We start from the raw sequence: 17342 nt of genomic DNA on the forward strand, positions 1-17342 counted from the left end.
CATTCCTCTCTGTAATTCTCATACACCTTTTCCTCCATTTGCTTCCACTTTCACTCCACAGATACACCTTCCTTGATATTCTTGCATCATCCATTCTCTCAAGCCTAATCTTGTACCTAAGTGTCGCTTTTATAAGTCTTTCCCTAAAAGAGCTTCATCCCCTCTTAAGGCTTCTACTGCCGTGTACCTCGGTGCATTCAGTGCCAGCCTAGCTACTCTACACTGCCCCACTTCTAACTTGTCAATTTCACTCTCGTTCCATGCAATCACATCCATACCATACATTATACTGGGGACAGCCACACTCTTCCACACTTCTCTCAGCACGTCATACTTATTTGCTCTCATTTTTTAAACGGCCCACCCACTGGTTCACCAAGCTTATTTTTTCATTCTTTGACTTTTCACACCCATTCGGACTCATCCACAGCCCTAAGTACTTGTATTTTTGTGCCTGCTTCAACTCGTTCTCTCCCAACCTCCATGCTGCATTACATTCATCCTCCGACCTATTCACAATCATCACCTTACTCTTCTCACTACTAAACCTAACTCCAAAATCTCTTCCATACCCATCAACCACATCCAGCAGACTTTGCAGCACCTGTGCTGACTCACTCATAACCACTACATCATCTGCATAAAGAAGCACACCTATCTTATCATTCCCCACACTCACTCCTGCATTCATCCTTCTCATTCTGGCTGCTAACTCCTCTGTGTACAGGCTGAAAAGGGTTGGTGACAAAATACATCCTTGCCTAACTCCTCTCACTCCTCACCCAGTCTGTTTCTATATCTCCTAAACTGTACTTAGCTCTGGTATCAACATACATGCTACACACTATGTTGACTATCTTGGCACTCAACCCAATCTTTTCTAGGACTCTACCTAGCATTTCTCTATTCACCCTATCATAAGCTTTCTCTATATCCAGGAAACCCAAATACAATTTACCTCCATCCCTCTTTTTTTTCTCAATCATTTCATTCACCACAAACATGTTATCCTCCGCTCTCCTGTCCGCACGGAAACCATTCTGCTCCTCACCTAATACTCCAGCTCTTTCAATCTGGCATTCAACACCGCACTGAACACTTTGCCTACTGCATTGACGAACGCGATCAGCCTATAATTTTTCAACTCTTTCTTACTCTTGTGTCTGCCCTTATGCAGCAGAGTCACCCTGCACTCATTCCACATTCTTGGCACCCTCTCCTCCTCCCACACCTGGTTAAAAAGCTCAGTCATCCTGTCATTCACATCACCACCTCCATTTTTATACAGCTCATATGGTATTTCGTCCGGCCCTGCTGCCTTCCCATTCTTCTGCCTTTTCACACACTTCTCCCTCCTCCCTGCTTATCCTTTCATCCAGTTCATCTGCATTCCTTCTCTCCAGTGTCGCACATCCTTCTCTCGCACCAAACACCTCACCTACACCACCCACTTCTTCCCAGAACTGTCTGATTGCCTCTCTCATTCCTTCCTTCTCTGTTACAACTTCACCATTCACCTTCAAACTCTCCACTCCAACACTGTCTGCCATATTCTCACCTCTCAAGAACTTGTACCATTCACGGCCACCTTCCATGCCTTTCTCTCTTAAAGATTCAATCACACTCCTTTCACACTTTACTTTGGCCTTCACTATCATTCGCTTTGTCACTCTCTGCTGCTGTACATACATTTCCCATGCATTCTGTCATCACTTTCATGCCTCTTTTTCCTCAGCCACCTACATTGTCTACTCCTTCTCTTTCGCTCCTTTCTAGCCTCTCTGATTTCATCATTCCACCATGGTTTATGTACTTTCTTTCTTCTTCCTACTCTCACATACCCTATCTTGCTCTCTGCAGCACTCCGCACAACCTCTACCAGTCTCTCACATCATGTACACCTCCATCATCCCAGCTTCTTGCACTCAGGTCCACCTGGAAGTTTTCCCACCCTACATCTGTCTCCACTTTCTCTTCTTACTCACCACTTTCATTTCTTTCCTACCATGCAACAGGCACTCCACAACCAGCATATTGTGATCAGACACATTATCCACCATACCATCCTCATCTATCCACATGTGTGACACAATTTCTTCCATTCACCAGCATATAGTCTATCGCTGACTCCTGCTCCCTTGCACTCCGTCACACGTCCCTCAGCCAAAGTTACATTCAGATTCTCTTAACTCCATTTCATCCCCAAAATCCCCAAGCATCTCACCATTCCTGTTCACACGTTCTCCCAGAATTCCTACATGTGCATTCATATCACCCATCACCAGCACACTCTCCCCTCCATGTTCTCTCAACTCTCTTCAATGTCATACTTCTTCCTGTTCTCCCTCTCAGCTCTTTCACCCATGACAGTCATGTACACCACCACCAGAACCATCTTCTCCACTCTGCCCCGACCATCTGGGCACTCCACTCTCACTGCCAACACATCTTCAATGCTCTCACACGTTCCCACACCAAGCTCCTCTACTTTCAGTCCACTTTCTTTCCTATAGAGAAAGGCTACGCCTCCTCCCTGTGTCTCCTGAGTCTTACGTCCCTTCCCAATCATAGCAAACTCTCATCTTCCGTTTGTACCTCACCTCTCAGGTGCGTCTCTGTAAGCCCGACTATGTCAAACTTCCATTCCTGGAGCTCCCTGGAAATATCCTCAAACTTACCCACACCCCATCCTCTCACATTCATGCATCCAATCCTCACACACTCACTTGCCTGGCTGGTGTCTTCTTCCTGGCGTGTTTTTGTCGTCTCCCGTCACTGGTCCATCGGCTGCAGTGACCTCGCCCTCACCACTCACACAGCTGTCGACCCATCCTGGCAGTCCATGGGTCGTTCAGGTGCACGCCGTCCTTCTCGCACAAGCTGAACCGGTCTACCACGCCGTCCATGTCGATGAAGCTCGGCTTGCCTTTTTTCTCCTTCATCCACTCTATTGTCATTTTCCCTGATAACACGGTCATGATCTTGATGTTGATGCTACAGGTGATGCAGAATTTCTGAGTCAGGCCTTTGTATCGGCAGTGCCTGAAGGAAAAAAACAAAAACAAAAAAAACAAACAATAAAGGGGGCAATCACCATCTTTCACACCACTAGTTCCTGTATCTAGCACGCCACATTCTCTCCAGGAACTCTTTACAGCCTCAATCTTCCTTTCATTCGTCTCCCCACAGAGTCCCAGCAGCACCACCATCCATTCCCTTCCTGTCCTCTCCACTGTGTCATGCCCCAGCCCCTTCAGCACCACTTGCATCATCTCATACCTGTCTCTGGCATATTTCACCCACTCCAGCACCACATGCTCCACCGTCTCATCCTCTCCCACGTCACACATCTGGCACACTTTGCTGCGGGACTCAGACCATCTATAATTCCTTGCATTCACATCCATACACGGTGCCCTAGCTCGGAAGAAAAGTTCCCCACCCAGGCTTCCATCATACCACTTTTCATACATTGGGGCCTCTTTCTCTCTATACCATCCCAGGGTACTCTTTTGCTCAATCCTATTCCTCCAGTTACTCACTCCTCCACTTCCTTACACCCCATTCTCTACCCTCTCCATTTCTAACAATCATAATCTAGTCCTTCTTTAAGTGCCTTCCTTCTACCTGCTGAAAAGCCCAACTAGCTATTAGACCACTCTTCACCACCATCCTGACACTTTTTCCCCCCACTTGCTCCTGACATTCCACAAACACTTTTCTCACTATTCTAGCATCATTCATTCGCTCTAACCTAGCCTTATACCGTAGGGTTGCTTTTACATACCTTTCTCTAAAAGTGCTCCAACCCATATGTCTCCCCTAAGAGCCTCTACTGCTGCATATCTAGGTGCATTAAGTGCCATTCTTGCAACTCTATTCTGCCCTATTTCTAACTTTTCTAGTACACTTTCATTCCATGCAATCACATCCATATCATACATGATGCTCGGAACAGCCACGCTCTTCCAGACTTCTCGCAGCACGTCATATTTACTCTCTCATCCTTGCTGCACTTCCTAGCCGACCTACCCACTGACTCGCCATGCTTATCTTCTCATTCTTTGTCTTCACGCAGCCAACCGGACTGATCCACATCCCCCAGGTACTTGTATTCATCTGTCTGTTGCATCTCGTTCTCACCTAGTCTCCACACCGAGTTCCTCTCATCCTCTGACCCATTCACAACCATTACCTTGCTCTTTTCACTGCTAAACCTCACTCCAAAGTCTCTTCCATACCCATCTACAACATAAGCAAACTCTGAAGCTCTTCTGCTGACTCACTCATGACTACCACATCATCTGCATTCATTCTCCTCAATCTAGCAGCCAGTTCCTCTGTATATAAGCTAAAGAGGGTTGGTGATATGCAACCCTGCCTAACTCCTCTTTCGCTCTTCACCCAGTCTGTCTCTACATCTAGTTTATACTTAGCTCTTGTATCCACATACATACTTCACACTATGTTAACTATCTTTGCACTTAACCCAATCTTTTCTAGCACTCTACCTAGTATTTCTCTGTTCACCCTATCATATGCTTTCTCTGTCTAGAAAACCTAAGTATAACTTGCTACCATCTTTCTTCTTTCTCTCAATCAATTCATTCACCACAAACATATTGTCTTCAGCTCTCCTGTCCACATGGAAACCATTCTGCTCTTCACCTAACACTCCATCTCTGTCAATCCATTTACACAATCTTTCATTCAAAACTGCACTGAACACTTTTCCTACAGTGTTAACTAACACAATCGGCCTGTAGTTTTTCAACTCTTTACTCTTGCTCCCTCCCTTATGCAGCAGTCACCCTGCATTCATTCCACATTCTCGGCACTCTCCTCCTCCCACACCTGGTTAAACAACTCGGTCATCCTATCAATCACAACCTCTCCTCCATTTTTGTACAATTCATAAGGTATCTCATCCGGCCCTGCTGCCCTCCCATTCTTCTGCTTCACACATTTCTCCACCTCCTCCCTGCTGATCCTTTCATTCAACTCATCTGCATCCTTTCTCTCAAGTGTCACACGTCCTTCATCCACATCAAAGACCTCGCCTACACCTCCAATCTCTTCCCAAAACTCTTATTGCCCTTCTCATTTCTTCCTTATCAGTCACCACTGCCCCATTCACCTTCAGGCTCTCCACATTCTCACTGTCAGGCATCCCCTCATCCCTCAGGAATCTGTACCATTCACGACCACCTTCCACACCTTTCTCTCTAAGGGACTGAATCACACTTTTCTCACATTTAACTAGCATTCATTATCTTTCTCTCCCTCACTCCAGAGAGGGAGGACACACTGCCTCGCTCCGCTTTCCCTGATAATACGGGGTGTCATCCAAGGAGGGAGGACATGCTGCCTCGCTGCCCTTTCCCTGATAATATGGGACGGAGGACACACTGCCTCGCACCAGCTGAACTGAACACGGCGTCATCCAGGGATGGAAGACAGACACGCTGCCTTGCTGCATGTAACTTAACCTAACCAATACAGGTTGCCAGTCACTCTATTGTAATGTTGTTATTCCTTCCATCTAATGTGAATTGTACACACACAAGTGTAATGTTATTATTCCTTCAATGATGGACCCACACAACTGGTGTTATACTTAAGAATAAATCATGATTAATCAATTCATATTGATTTTGATTTTTTTTTTTAAGGAATATTTACAAAAAGCCTAACCTGACCTCATAAAATGGCCTCGCCTCGTAAGTGTATCTAACCCAACCCTACCAAGCAAGCCCCACAGTATCAAATTGTATACTTTCACTTTTCAAAAATCTTTCTCTGAAGCTGTAAATCCTACAAATTGAAAACTGAAAGCCTGATTACTTTACTTTGGACCAATTGAGTAAGTAATCGGGCAAAAAAATACTGAAATACCTGCAAAACTGCCCCAAAAACTGAAAAATACCTGCAAAACTGCCCCAAAATGCAAAACTGCCCCAAAAACTGTCCAAAATGCAACCCAAAATGCAAAACTGCCCCAAAAACTGTCTTAAGTCATAAATACTCCGAAGTGTCTCCGGAGAAATTGCAGATGTATATTTGGGTTAAAAAATACAAAGAAGAGTCTCCCTTCCCTTTTAGTCAATCAACATTTTCACAACTTTGATAAGTTCCAAGATCAATCATTACTATGAAGCCTGCACATACATGGCAGCAATCCCTGTATGGACAAGTCTACCCCATTCCACCTTTCATCACCATCCACATACATTTGTCTAATATAATTTTTTTAACATAAGAGTTCTTAAGTTTCATTGCACATCTTGTTAGAAACTTCTTAAGTTTCATTGCACATCTTATTAGAAACTACAAGTTCTAAACGTATTTTGAGACCATTTTCATTGCAAAAGTCTAGGAGGTGCTATCAACTCTTAAAAAAATTTAAGCATTTCACAATAGCATTGCTCTAAGACAGCCTGTTGTCCCTTGCAACACTATATTGTCACCATAAATATACAAAACACAGACCATCATTCTGGGGCTCCATTCTACAGTCAGCCTCAGGTCTCACTGAATGCCTAATCATCATTCCACCATTGGTCTTTAGGCTCATGACTAGTCAAAATAGGTCCTTGACATAATTTTCTACAAATTAAATTATTTTGACATACTACAACTTTGGGAGTAGTTAGAAGACTGTGTATCCAAACAAAAGAAACATGGCAAACAAAAAGATTATGCCCAACAGCCTGACACATTACACAAACAGGCCACGCAGGGCATTGTTTGTTTGAGTTTGGGAGGACTGATCACACCCCTCTCAACAGTTATCTATAATGGTAAATTACTGCATCAAAGAAGGACATTATTTAGTCATCATTACAGATATTTATCATTAGTCAATATTAAAAGTTGTCGGGGATCATGCTATGGTACATACAGCCAAGTTCCCACCATGTTGACAAGAGTTTTGCTACAACAGACTGAGCACTTATGACGAGTCACAAGGTTAGAACCTGTCATAGAGGGACTTCTGTCTAAAATGCACCATTTTGTGACCAGCACACTTGCCCGAAAAGCTGCACACACACACACCCCTTGCAGTGTTGACTGAAACTCCATCTGCAGGAAATGCAATGGACAATGGTTCATCTCTGTACAATCTGGACTGTGAAGACTGATACTACTAGATCATGCCAATAAACAGACCTTCAAACAAACCTTCACAATGCAAAATCTCTTACAAGTCACTTTTTATACATTACAAATCTCATAAACTGTTACTCCTTGTAGCTAAATATATGCTTACATGTAATGAAGTGATTTGATGCACTAAGATCAACACAATGTTAGGTCATGAAATCTATAAATATAAATGATGACATATAATCCTTCGGTTAAAACTGTGTGCACTACTTTCCATATAAAAAGAAAGCCTGAACCAATGATGCTGTGAATGTTGAAGCATCGTCCATCCTTGCCACTCTCAATCTTGTACTTAGCACACATGTTTAAAAAAGCATTGTGCAGTGTGCCGCTGGACCTCCAAAAGCCTGCAACAAAAACAAAGGAGTCAACAAAAGTTCATTACCTTCATGTCATCTTATCAATCTTAAATTGTGAAAACTGCTCACTTGTAATCACATTTGTGGTACAGAAAGGTATATAAAAAACCCAAACAAGGAAAACCAGTTGTTTTTTTTTTTCATACAAGAAGGAAACTAGCCAAGGAAAAAATGAAAAAATGAAAAAAATGGGAAAAAATGAAAAAAATGGGAAAAAATGAAAAAATAAAATAAAATAAAATAAATAAAATAAAATAAAATAAATAAATAAATAAATAAATAAAACACTTGAATTGCAAGTTCACTAAAAGATTCATACAGAATTAGCACAAAGATGGACAAATGTCTTGAAACCTCCCTCTTAAAAGACATTGGAAGATGGAAATACAGAAGCATGCAGAGAGTTCCAGAGTTTACCACAGAAAGGTCTGAATGATTTGAGAAGACTGGTTAACTCTTGTATTAGAGAGTCTGGACATAATAGAGATGAGAGGAAGAAGAAAGCCTTGTGCAGTGAGCTGCAGGAGGAGAGGCATGCAGTTTGCAAGATCAGTAGAGCAGTTAGCATGAAAATAGCGATAAGATAAAAAGAGATGCAACATTTCAGCAGTGAGAAAGAGGCTGAAGACAGTCAGTCATAGGAGGGGAGTTGATGAGACGAAAATATTTTTATTCCACCCTATCTAACAATACTGTGTGAGTGGGACACCCCAAACATGTGAAGAGTACTTCATATGAAAATAAGGCCCTTGTACAGAGTTAGCAGTTGGAGGGGTGAGAAAAATGGGCAACAATGTTAAAATAAACTCTGGAGCACCTTCATGTATTTAATAAAGTGCTGGACAGGAATACAAAGAGGCACTTCCCTCAACACCATGCCACTGGTGCAGCACATCCTGTTGGGGAAACGCAAAGTCAGCCCCTCATCCCTCCTTACCAATATAAACACCACCACTCAAAAACACACACAAACTGCACTCACCAATGCCTAACAAACAAATAAAAGTCAGCCACTCATCTTTCCTTCCTTCTCTGAAAGAGATGCCTCCACAAAGAAATCAATAACACACAGAGTGATCATAATTAACTTTGACAGACAAAGTTCAGAGAAAAATTGAGATTCTGTACATCTTGCAATTCAATCATTTAATCTTTTCTTCATGAAAAAACTTCATGAACTGTTTCACTGCACACACACACACACACACACACACACACACACACACACACACATATGAGCGAAATGTAATGTATTCCAACATAAATGGAGTGATATCGGGGATTTTAGAACTCAACGATTACTTGAGGGACAAGAACCCAGATATTGTGGGTCTTACTGAAACAAAACTGAGAGAGGGAGAAGACCTGATGAAGGTTGGAGAAGGGAAATATAACGTTTGGAAAAGAAATAGAGTAGGTAAGATGGGAGGAGGAGTGATGTTGCTGGTTAAAAAGATATAAAGGTGGATCAAGTGAAAAAGGTATGGGAAAGGCAGAAGTGCTAAAGATCAGAGCAGAAACTAATGAAGGAAAAAGAGGCACTACATAGTGGTGTACGTACCACCTAAGACAAATGCATGGTCAGTACAGGAATATGAAGAAATGATAAGTGATACAGGAACATGTCTGGAAGAAATGTTGGGTGGCTGTGAACGAACTATAATGATGGGAGATTTTAATTGTAAAGAGGTGTGTTGGGAGGACTGGTCAATGGAAGGATCAGAGACAACATGGGAAATACACTATTGACACTGGCAATGGAAAATGTGTTAACTCAGTGGGTCAAAGAAGATACTAGGTTTGGAGGAGAGGGAGCATCGTCAAGACTGGACTTGGTCTTTAGTACAGAGCCAATGGTCATTGAGGAGATGAGGGTGGAGTGCCCTTTAGCAAAGAGTGATCATGCAGTTTTGGAGTTCAAGGTGATAGACGAAGAGAAATCTAGAAGAAATGAAGAATATAAAGTGGGAAGATGGAATTATGCCAAGACAGATTTTGGAAACCTAAAGAAATTCTTTCAAGAGACAAATTGGATGAAATTCAAGAGTGCTAAGGAGCAAATGAAAAGTGGAAGGAATTTATAAAAATATACAAAGAAGGTGAGAAAAATTTGTACCAATAAGACAACATAGAGAAGTTGGAAAGCAGGACTGGTTTAACGATAGATGTGAAAAGGCTAGAACAAGAAAAGAGGATGCATGGAAGAGGTGGAGAAGGAAAAGACGGATTAAGCAGTGGGAAAGTTACAAAAGAGCAAGAAATGAATATGTGTTGATTAGAAGAGAAGAAAGAAACAAGAAAAGGATATAATTGATAAATGTAAAGACCAACCAAGGCTTTTTTTACAGACATGTGAACAACAACATCAAAAATAGAGAAAGTATTGAAAGTTTAGAAGTAAATGGAGTATACAGTGAAGATCCCAGGGAAATGGCAGAGGCTATGAATGGATGCTTTCGGAAGGTATTCACAAAGGAGACTGCTTTTGACAAACCACTGGTAATGGAACAGAAAGGGATTATGAAGGAGTTTCAAGTAACGGTGGAGGAGATCAAGAACATGATGGGGAGTTTAGAAGTGAGAAAAGCTGTGGGACCTGATGGGGTATCAGGATGGATTTTAAGAGAATGCAGGGAGCAATTGGCAGAAAAAGTTTGTGAAGTAATTGATGCCTCATTAAGGGAAGGCGTAGTGCCCCAAGACTGGAAAAGAGCTAACATTGTCCCAATCTATAAATCAGGTAACAAGAGAGACCCATTGAACTATAGACCAGTGTCACTTACAAGTGTGGTAGCTAAGATGTGTGAGAGGGTGGTGAAGACTAGATGGACAGACTTCTTGGAGAAAATGACATACTTTGTGAGTGTCAATTTGGTTTTAGGAAAGGGCGTTCATGCACGACAAACCTGATATGTTACTATTCGAGGGTGATAGATGTAATACAGGAAAGAGATGGTTGGGCTGATGGAATATATCTGGATTTAAAAAAGGCCTTTGATAAGGTACCACACCAGAGACTGATCTGGAAACTTGAAATGGTAGGAGGAGTGCATGGCAGTTTACTAAAATGGATGGAAGACTTTTGGTAGGAAGAGAAATGAGAACAATAATTAAGGACAGACCATCAGAATGGGGATTGGTGGAGAGTGGAGTTCCACAGGGATCAGTGTTGGCACCAGTAATGTTCGCAGTCTACATAAATGACATGGTGGATGGGGTGTCCAGTTATGTGAGCCTATTTGCAGACGATGCAAAATTGTTACGAAAAGTGAGATGTGACAAAGATTGCGAACTACTCCAGGAAGACTTGGACAGAATATGGAAATGGAGCTGTACATGGCAAATGGAGTTCAACACGACAAAATGCAAGAAAATAGAGTTTGGCAAGAGTGAAAGAAGAATCAGGAGTATGTACAAGATAGGAAATGAAGACATAAAACCAGTCATGAAGAAAAAGACCTTGGGGTGACAATTACCAATGACCTATCGCCAGAGAGACATATAAACAAAATAATTGGAGAAGTATTGAACTTATTGAGGAACATAAGAGTGGCGTTCGTATATCTAGATGAAGAAATGATGAAGAAAATAATTACTGCAATGATAAGACCGAGGCTTGAATATGCAACAATACAGTGGGCTCCGAACTTAAAGAAACACATAAGGAAACTAGAGAAAGTACAGAGGGCTGCAACGAAAATGGTGCCTGACTTAAGAGATTTGACTTATGAAGACAGACTGAAAAGAATGCAACTTCCAACCCTGGAAAACAGAAGAGAAAGGGGAGACCTGATAGCAATATACAGAGTGATGATTGGCATGGAAAAATGGATAGGGAAGATCTGTGTATGTGGAATGGAAGAATGTCGAGAGGGCATGGGAAAAACTAAAATGGCCACTTATAGGAGAGATGTGAAAAATATAGCTTCCCTCATAGAAGGGTGGAAGCATGGAATAGTTTAGACGTGGAAGTGGTCAACGCAAGGAATATTCATGATTTTAAGAAAAAGCTGGACATTAATAGATATGGAGACGGGACAACACGAGCATAGCTCTTTTCCCGTATGTTACAATTAGGTAAATACAATTAGGTAAATACACACACACACAACCTTACCTGCGTGAGATGTGGTGCACTGCCTCCCTTGGTGGAAGTAAGGGAGAGTGGAGGGGTGCAGATACTATCAGGCTGGCTGCGGAGATCATCCAGCCTGCCTCCCCGTCGTCAATCCTTGCTTCCATGCTCCACTCCAAATCCCATCACTAAAAACCTGAAAAAAAGAGAGAGAGAGAGAGAGAGAGAGAGAGAGAGAGAGAGAGAGAGAGAGAGAGAGAGAGAGAGAGAGAGAGAGAGAGAGAGAGAGAGAGAGAGAGAGAGAGAGAGAGAGAATTAAAAAAAGAATTATCACATCTATTATTTTTTCAGATATTCTATTTTGGTCATCTTTGTAATGTTTTGGTGTCAAATGGTAATAAAGGATATAACAAGAACAATAACAATTTAGGGCAAAAACAACTGAAATTTTGAGGCAGTGGTAGTTCTCTAGTATTGTACCATCAGTTTGTTGGTGTTTTGTGTTGGTGACTGTCCTGATACAAGAAAATAACAGGGCAGATATTCATAGTATAATTAACTTATGGAGAGTTAGGTTAGGTTAGGTTACAAGATATTAGGTTTATCTTCTGGGGGAGATGAACGATAGCTTAGTTTATCATTTGTGATTGGTCTATCCTTTACTTATAATCTAAACTGGAAGCTTCACATCTCATCTCATGCTAAAACAGCTTCTATGAAGTTAGGCATTCTGAGGCATTTTTGCCAGTTTTTCTTACACTCCTGACTGCTAAATCTGTACAAGGTTCTTCTTATCTGTCTTATCCACCCATGTATGGAATATCCATCACATGTATGGGGTGATTCCACTCAGTTTTATTAGATAGGGTGGAATCAAAAACTTTTCGTCTTATCAACTCCTCTCCTCTGATTGACTGTCTTCAGCCACTTTCTCACTGCTGGAATGTTGCATCTCTTGCTATCTTGTGGTAAATATTGACAAGAGGCCCTTTGTTTGCCAAATATGGCTATTTGTCACATTAGACCTTCTGAGCAAATGCAAAATTTGGTGTATTTTGGTTCCACTGACCAACTCAACCAAGACAAACTTAATCTAAGTTAACCTAACCCTAAAAATAAACTTTATATTATAACTCTGTTTTTGGTGCGATGTGCTCTTTTCAAAAAGCATCAATAGGAGTCAGTAATAGCCCACCATGCAGGGAAGGAAGGAAAAAAAAAAACTTGCTAGTCAACCTACTAAATGTGAAGCAGACAGCATACAAGTACACACTAGGTACTAAGTAGTTGTGTGTAACGCCACAACATGCAGTGTGTCATGCGCTACTGAGAAGGACAGATATCAAACGTTTACCCACATGACTTAATTTAGGAGGAAGGTTTCAAGACACATCCTTTTTTTTTTTTTTTTTTTTTTTTTGGTGGGAGGAGGCTAACCCTCTAGGAGTAAGGGGACTGACAACTAAATGGATCGTTTTATTTGTCTATGTTGCCCTTGGTCAGTTTTTCCCTCAAATAAAAGGTAGAGCTCCGTTTACAAACACGAGGAAACATAAGCCAAACAAACAAAGTGAAGAGACACAATGCAAACACAGTTGGCAGGAACACAAACTTATCTTTTCCTAACTTCCTGTCTTGTATCTGTCATGACGCTTGTTACTTGAGGAGCCTGAGAAGTAATCAGTCTCTCATTTACCTATGAGGCGAGCCAGGGGGCTGCTTGACAGCTGAGACGGTGAGAAAGGCATAAAACACGACAGAGCTGGCTCAATGGTGTCAATGGACGGTTGGGCGGAGTCAGACGAAGCTGCTAGAGCCAGACGCTTTCTTCATTTTCTTCTTCTAGTGCAGCCTGGACTTGCTAAGTCCAGATGTGGGATAAAATTGCCAGTTTTCCCAAGGGTAGAGCCTGAGTTGCAATCAAGTCCTCACTTTATAGCAATGTGCATCAGCTCTGAAAGGGAAACACAAGATTTATTAATACCACAGCGAGCAGCTGGATAAATATAAGCTACCCTAGAAATACACAGGCTGAGACCGAGGAAAAATGTAATATGGCCAAACTACAACCAGGATAAACACTTTTTGGACGGTGTCTGGCCCAATCATGATAACGACAGGCAGGCTGAAAGATGTGTACTATAGTAAACATTAACATGACTCGAGGAAAGTGCCAGCTGTTATCATTAATCATACGAAATAAAACAAGAGGAATGCAACACTTACATATTTTATTTATGACAGAATAGAAAACAGCTAACACCTAAGAAAAAGGTGGGCAAACTTGATAGCAAGATGTTTATTAGTTATTACTATTACTCGTCATCTTATACCGCTCAACCTTCTCTCTCTCTCTCTCTCTTGTTCATTGAATGATAGAACTTCAGAGAACTGAGCTGGAGTCAGTCTGAAATACAGTAATACTCCGCTTAACGAACGTTCATCTGACAAATTTCCGGTTTAACGTACTATATAAAGTTAGACCAAAAAGTCCACATAACGTACAACCACATCTGTTTTAGTGAATTTTCTGGGTTTGAATTTGCCGGGTGAGGGACCCAACGCAGCATCTTTGCTGTGATTGGCTGGCTCCCCACCTCTGTCTCTAGCACTCCTGGAGCTGGATCCAAGATTCTTTAACAACGTAAGACCAACCACCTACCGCGAAATGGTATCCATGAATGCTTGGAGGGACGGTGACGAGGTTGCTATCAGGTTGCTCTGAGGTTGCTGGTAACACCACCTCTTGAGGTAGTGTTACTGTCTGATATATGCATTTATGTTCACAAAACAACATTTCTATTAGCTTTTTACAAAACTTGCCTCCAAGAAAAGAGTGTTTTGTAATGCATAAAGTGAAATCTTACATGGAATACCAGAAAATAAAGCAGAGATGAGATCAGCCACAGACGAGGCAGAGACTCACGGTGACTCGGCCGCTTCTTCTTCTTCTTCTTGTGACCCTTTTAGCTTGCGTGTTGCTTTCACCACGATATTAAATTTATGTTTCCACTCCTCTATTGCCTGCTATAATAGATATCATATCTTAGTATTCATATACGCTCATGCCATGAGGATAACCTGGACTCCGTAGCACTGAGTGATAGTGAATTACTAATGAAATACCGCGGTATTTCATTAGTATCCTGTTCGTTAAGTGGAGTACTGTCCAAATTTCCCTCGTCCACTTCTAGCTCTTGAATAAGATGATATTCACCACATTTGAGTCATTTTAAATTCATATTTGCTTCATATATCCAATACATTTTACTCTTATTATTCAAGGCTAAAGATAACATTAATAACTCCTCGCCTCTATTTTCAAAGGGCTCTAGCTACACTCAGACCGTGGACAGGATTCGAACCTGTGCGCTTGAAGGCTTTACAGACCATCCACCCCAATGACGATGCACCCTAAGTCCATTCGCCCCAGAAGTTGGGGTGAATCTACTTCATTGGTGGTTGATGTGCCCCAACTGCTGAATATTTAGCTGTTGCGCCCCAACTCCTTTTTTCAAAATTTGAAAACTTGAAGTCATCACGATGAAAGAACTCATAATTAAAAGAATAATAATATGCATTGGATGTAACAAGAATAGTTTCCATATAATATAAAAAAGGCTTTACAGTCCATCTACCCCAGTGACGACAAATTAACTTCTTGCGTCCCAAATCCTTTTTTAAAAAGGAACTCAATAAAACACAAAAGAAGACAAAACAAGATGAAAAGATTAGAGCGGCACAAAATAGGAACATTCGGCAAATAGTTTCATTAGCGACAGACCTAACCTAACCTGAAAACGAGATACAGACACGGAGAACAATACTTTTTTAGAAACGTTTTACTTTTTTTCAGACAAAACAAAAATTTGAAAAACTACTCCCACAAAAGTTGCGTATATGTACAAAGTTTCTATGGTGATTTTTTCAAAGCAATTGACTGAAAAATGAAGTCTGAAAAAAAAAAAAAAAAAAAAAAAAAAAAAAAACGCACTATTTGCTTCTCTGCAACCTTTCACCCGAACTTGATGAAATGGAGTGTTACCGCAAAAGACGGTAACAAAGGAGAAGGAATGATCTGTGAGGCTGCTGGGGGGAGATTGGTCACTAAGGTCATTAGAAGAATTGATTACAGTACGAAAGAACTAAGTTAGTTAGAACAATTTAAAGTAGTGAAGATGCGAGTTTTGCTACAGAGTGGTAGTGAGGGGTTGTTTACATGCAAAAGTTGATGATGCTGTGCGTAGAGAGATAAAGTCACAGGATTTCTGATGACTCCACAGAAAATAGAGCAATGTAACACATATGGTGTGCTGCCAACCTAGCGACAGCTGCCTCGAAGGAACAGATACTCTCTAGTCTTCAGTAAGAGAGGTGTCACACCTCGAGCTCTGGTTTCTCCCATTTTATACGAGTACAAGTACAGATCACGTCAGAAAAGCACTCAGTACAGACGAATCCTCCTGCACCCCTGCGTTCTCTCAGATCCGGGACACATAAGTAATAAAGGACGTTATGTATTCACCTGTATGTAGAGTTGCAGAGTTGGACGTTAGAAAACTTGAAATGTTGCTAGTAAATCGAGCGTAAATATGTATACGTGAATGGGAAACTGTGACGGATCATTATTGTTTCAGGTTTTGACAAAAATGAACAAATACAGTGTTCTTGTCCATGTGCGGATCTGTGTGTGTGGGGGGGGGCAACAAAGTATGCGTAACACTTTGTTAGTTCGTCAGGCACTTCACTGTCTCTCTGTCTCTCGTTCACTCTCTGACTGGTAACCAGAGTACGACTTGTTCCCTCGAGGTCTCTCGCTACACACTCCTGTCCTCTGTCCTCATCGGTGCCACACAGTGTCCCACAAACCACGCCTCCTGTGCCGTCACACCTGCCAGGCAATGTCCTTACGTGTCTATTTCAGCTTATTAGGTAACGCTATCTACCTTAACCGCTAATTACCAATATACCCCTAACAATGCTGGCTACAAGCAATTCACACATGCATGCATTTATTTACACGGTACCGTATGACAATTATCCCAGGGCTGGCCAGTCCCCTCACCCATACACACACACTCTTATCTCCCCATGACCTCCGGGGTCACATATCCTCCATCATGGAGGCCTAGCTCAGCGTCCCTTCCATTAAGCTCTGACAGTTTCATAAACACGAGCAACCAACACCTCGCTCACCCTCTAGCTAAAGTCTGCACATATGTACTCATATGTGCTACCCATATGTACTCTCTTATGACGCTGCTCCACACTCACATAGGCACACGTACATATCTGGGAGGCTGCTGCAATACACCTTCGCAACACTGCCCCCTCCCACATAAATAGTCCTCTCGACTATTTCCCTAGTCTCGTCCTCCACATTTTATATCCTAGCTACCCAAATCTGTTTCCTCATCTAGAATATAGTCCTGCAATCTCTGTGGTGGTCGGCGCTGGCGGGTGGGCGGCGGGCGGCTGGCGGTGAGTCACCCACTCCTGACTCAGCTTCCTCATCCCCGTTCGTTCCTGCTCCACCGTTCTCGCTGCCCACGAGGCCGGCGTCAGGACCCGTTACGTCCTATGCTACTATGTCAAGAGCTGCTGTCACACGGGGCTTGGCCCCAGGTGAACTTCCCCGGCCCGTGGTATCTCCACAGTCAGTCAGCATGAATCATCTTGAGCTTCCCGTGTTGTCCTCGACAAATACGGAAGGTTACCTCTGACACCTTCTCGATGACAGT

General features: G+C 42.1%; 2 long non-coding RNA genes across 2 annotated transcripts; one reads left to right on the forward strand and one right to left on the reverse strand.

Annotated features, from left to right (window-relative positions):
- The first annotated feature begins 3949 nt into the window (after nt 1–3949).
- Nucleotides 3950–5798, forward strand: LOC123503195. The gene is made up of 2 exons (XR_006674363.1): nt 3950–4105; nt 5294–5798. It is a non-coding gene; the product is annotated as an uncharacterized LOC123503195 (long non-coding RNA).
- A 308-nt stretch (nt 5799–6106) lies between these two features.
- On the reverse strand, nt 6107–16496 carry LOC123503196. The gene is made up of 5 exons (XR_006674364.1): nt 16127–16496; nt 13298–13555; nt 11644–11797; nt 8344–8422; nt 6107–7514 (listed from the first exon to the last, which is right to left on the reverse strand). It is a non-coding gene; the product is annotated as an uncharacterized LOC123503196 (long non-coding RNA).
- Nucleotides 16497–17342: the final 846 nt, after the last annotated feature.

Source organism: Portunus trituberculatus, chromosome 13 (genome assembly GCF_017591435.1).
Source record: "Portunus trituberculatus isolate SZX2019 chromosome 13, ASM1759143v1, whole genome shotgun sequence".
Classification (NCBI taxonomy): domain Eukaryota; kingdom Metazoa; phylum Arthropoda; class Malacostraca; order Decapoda; family Portunidae; genus Portunus; species Portunus trituberculatus.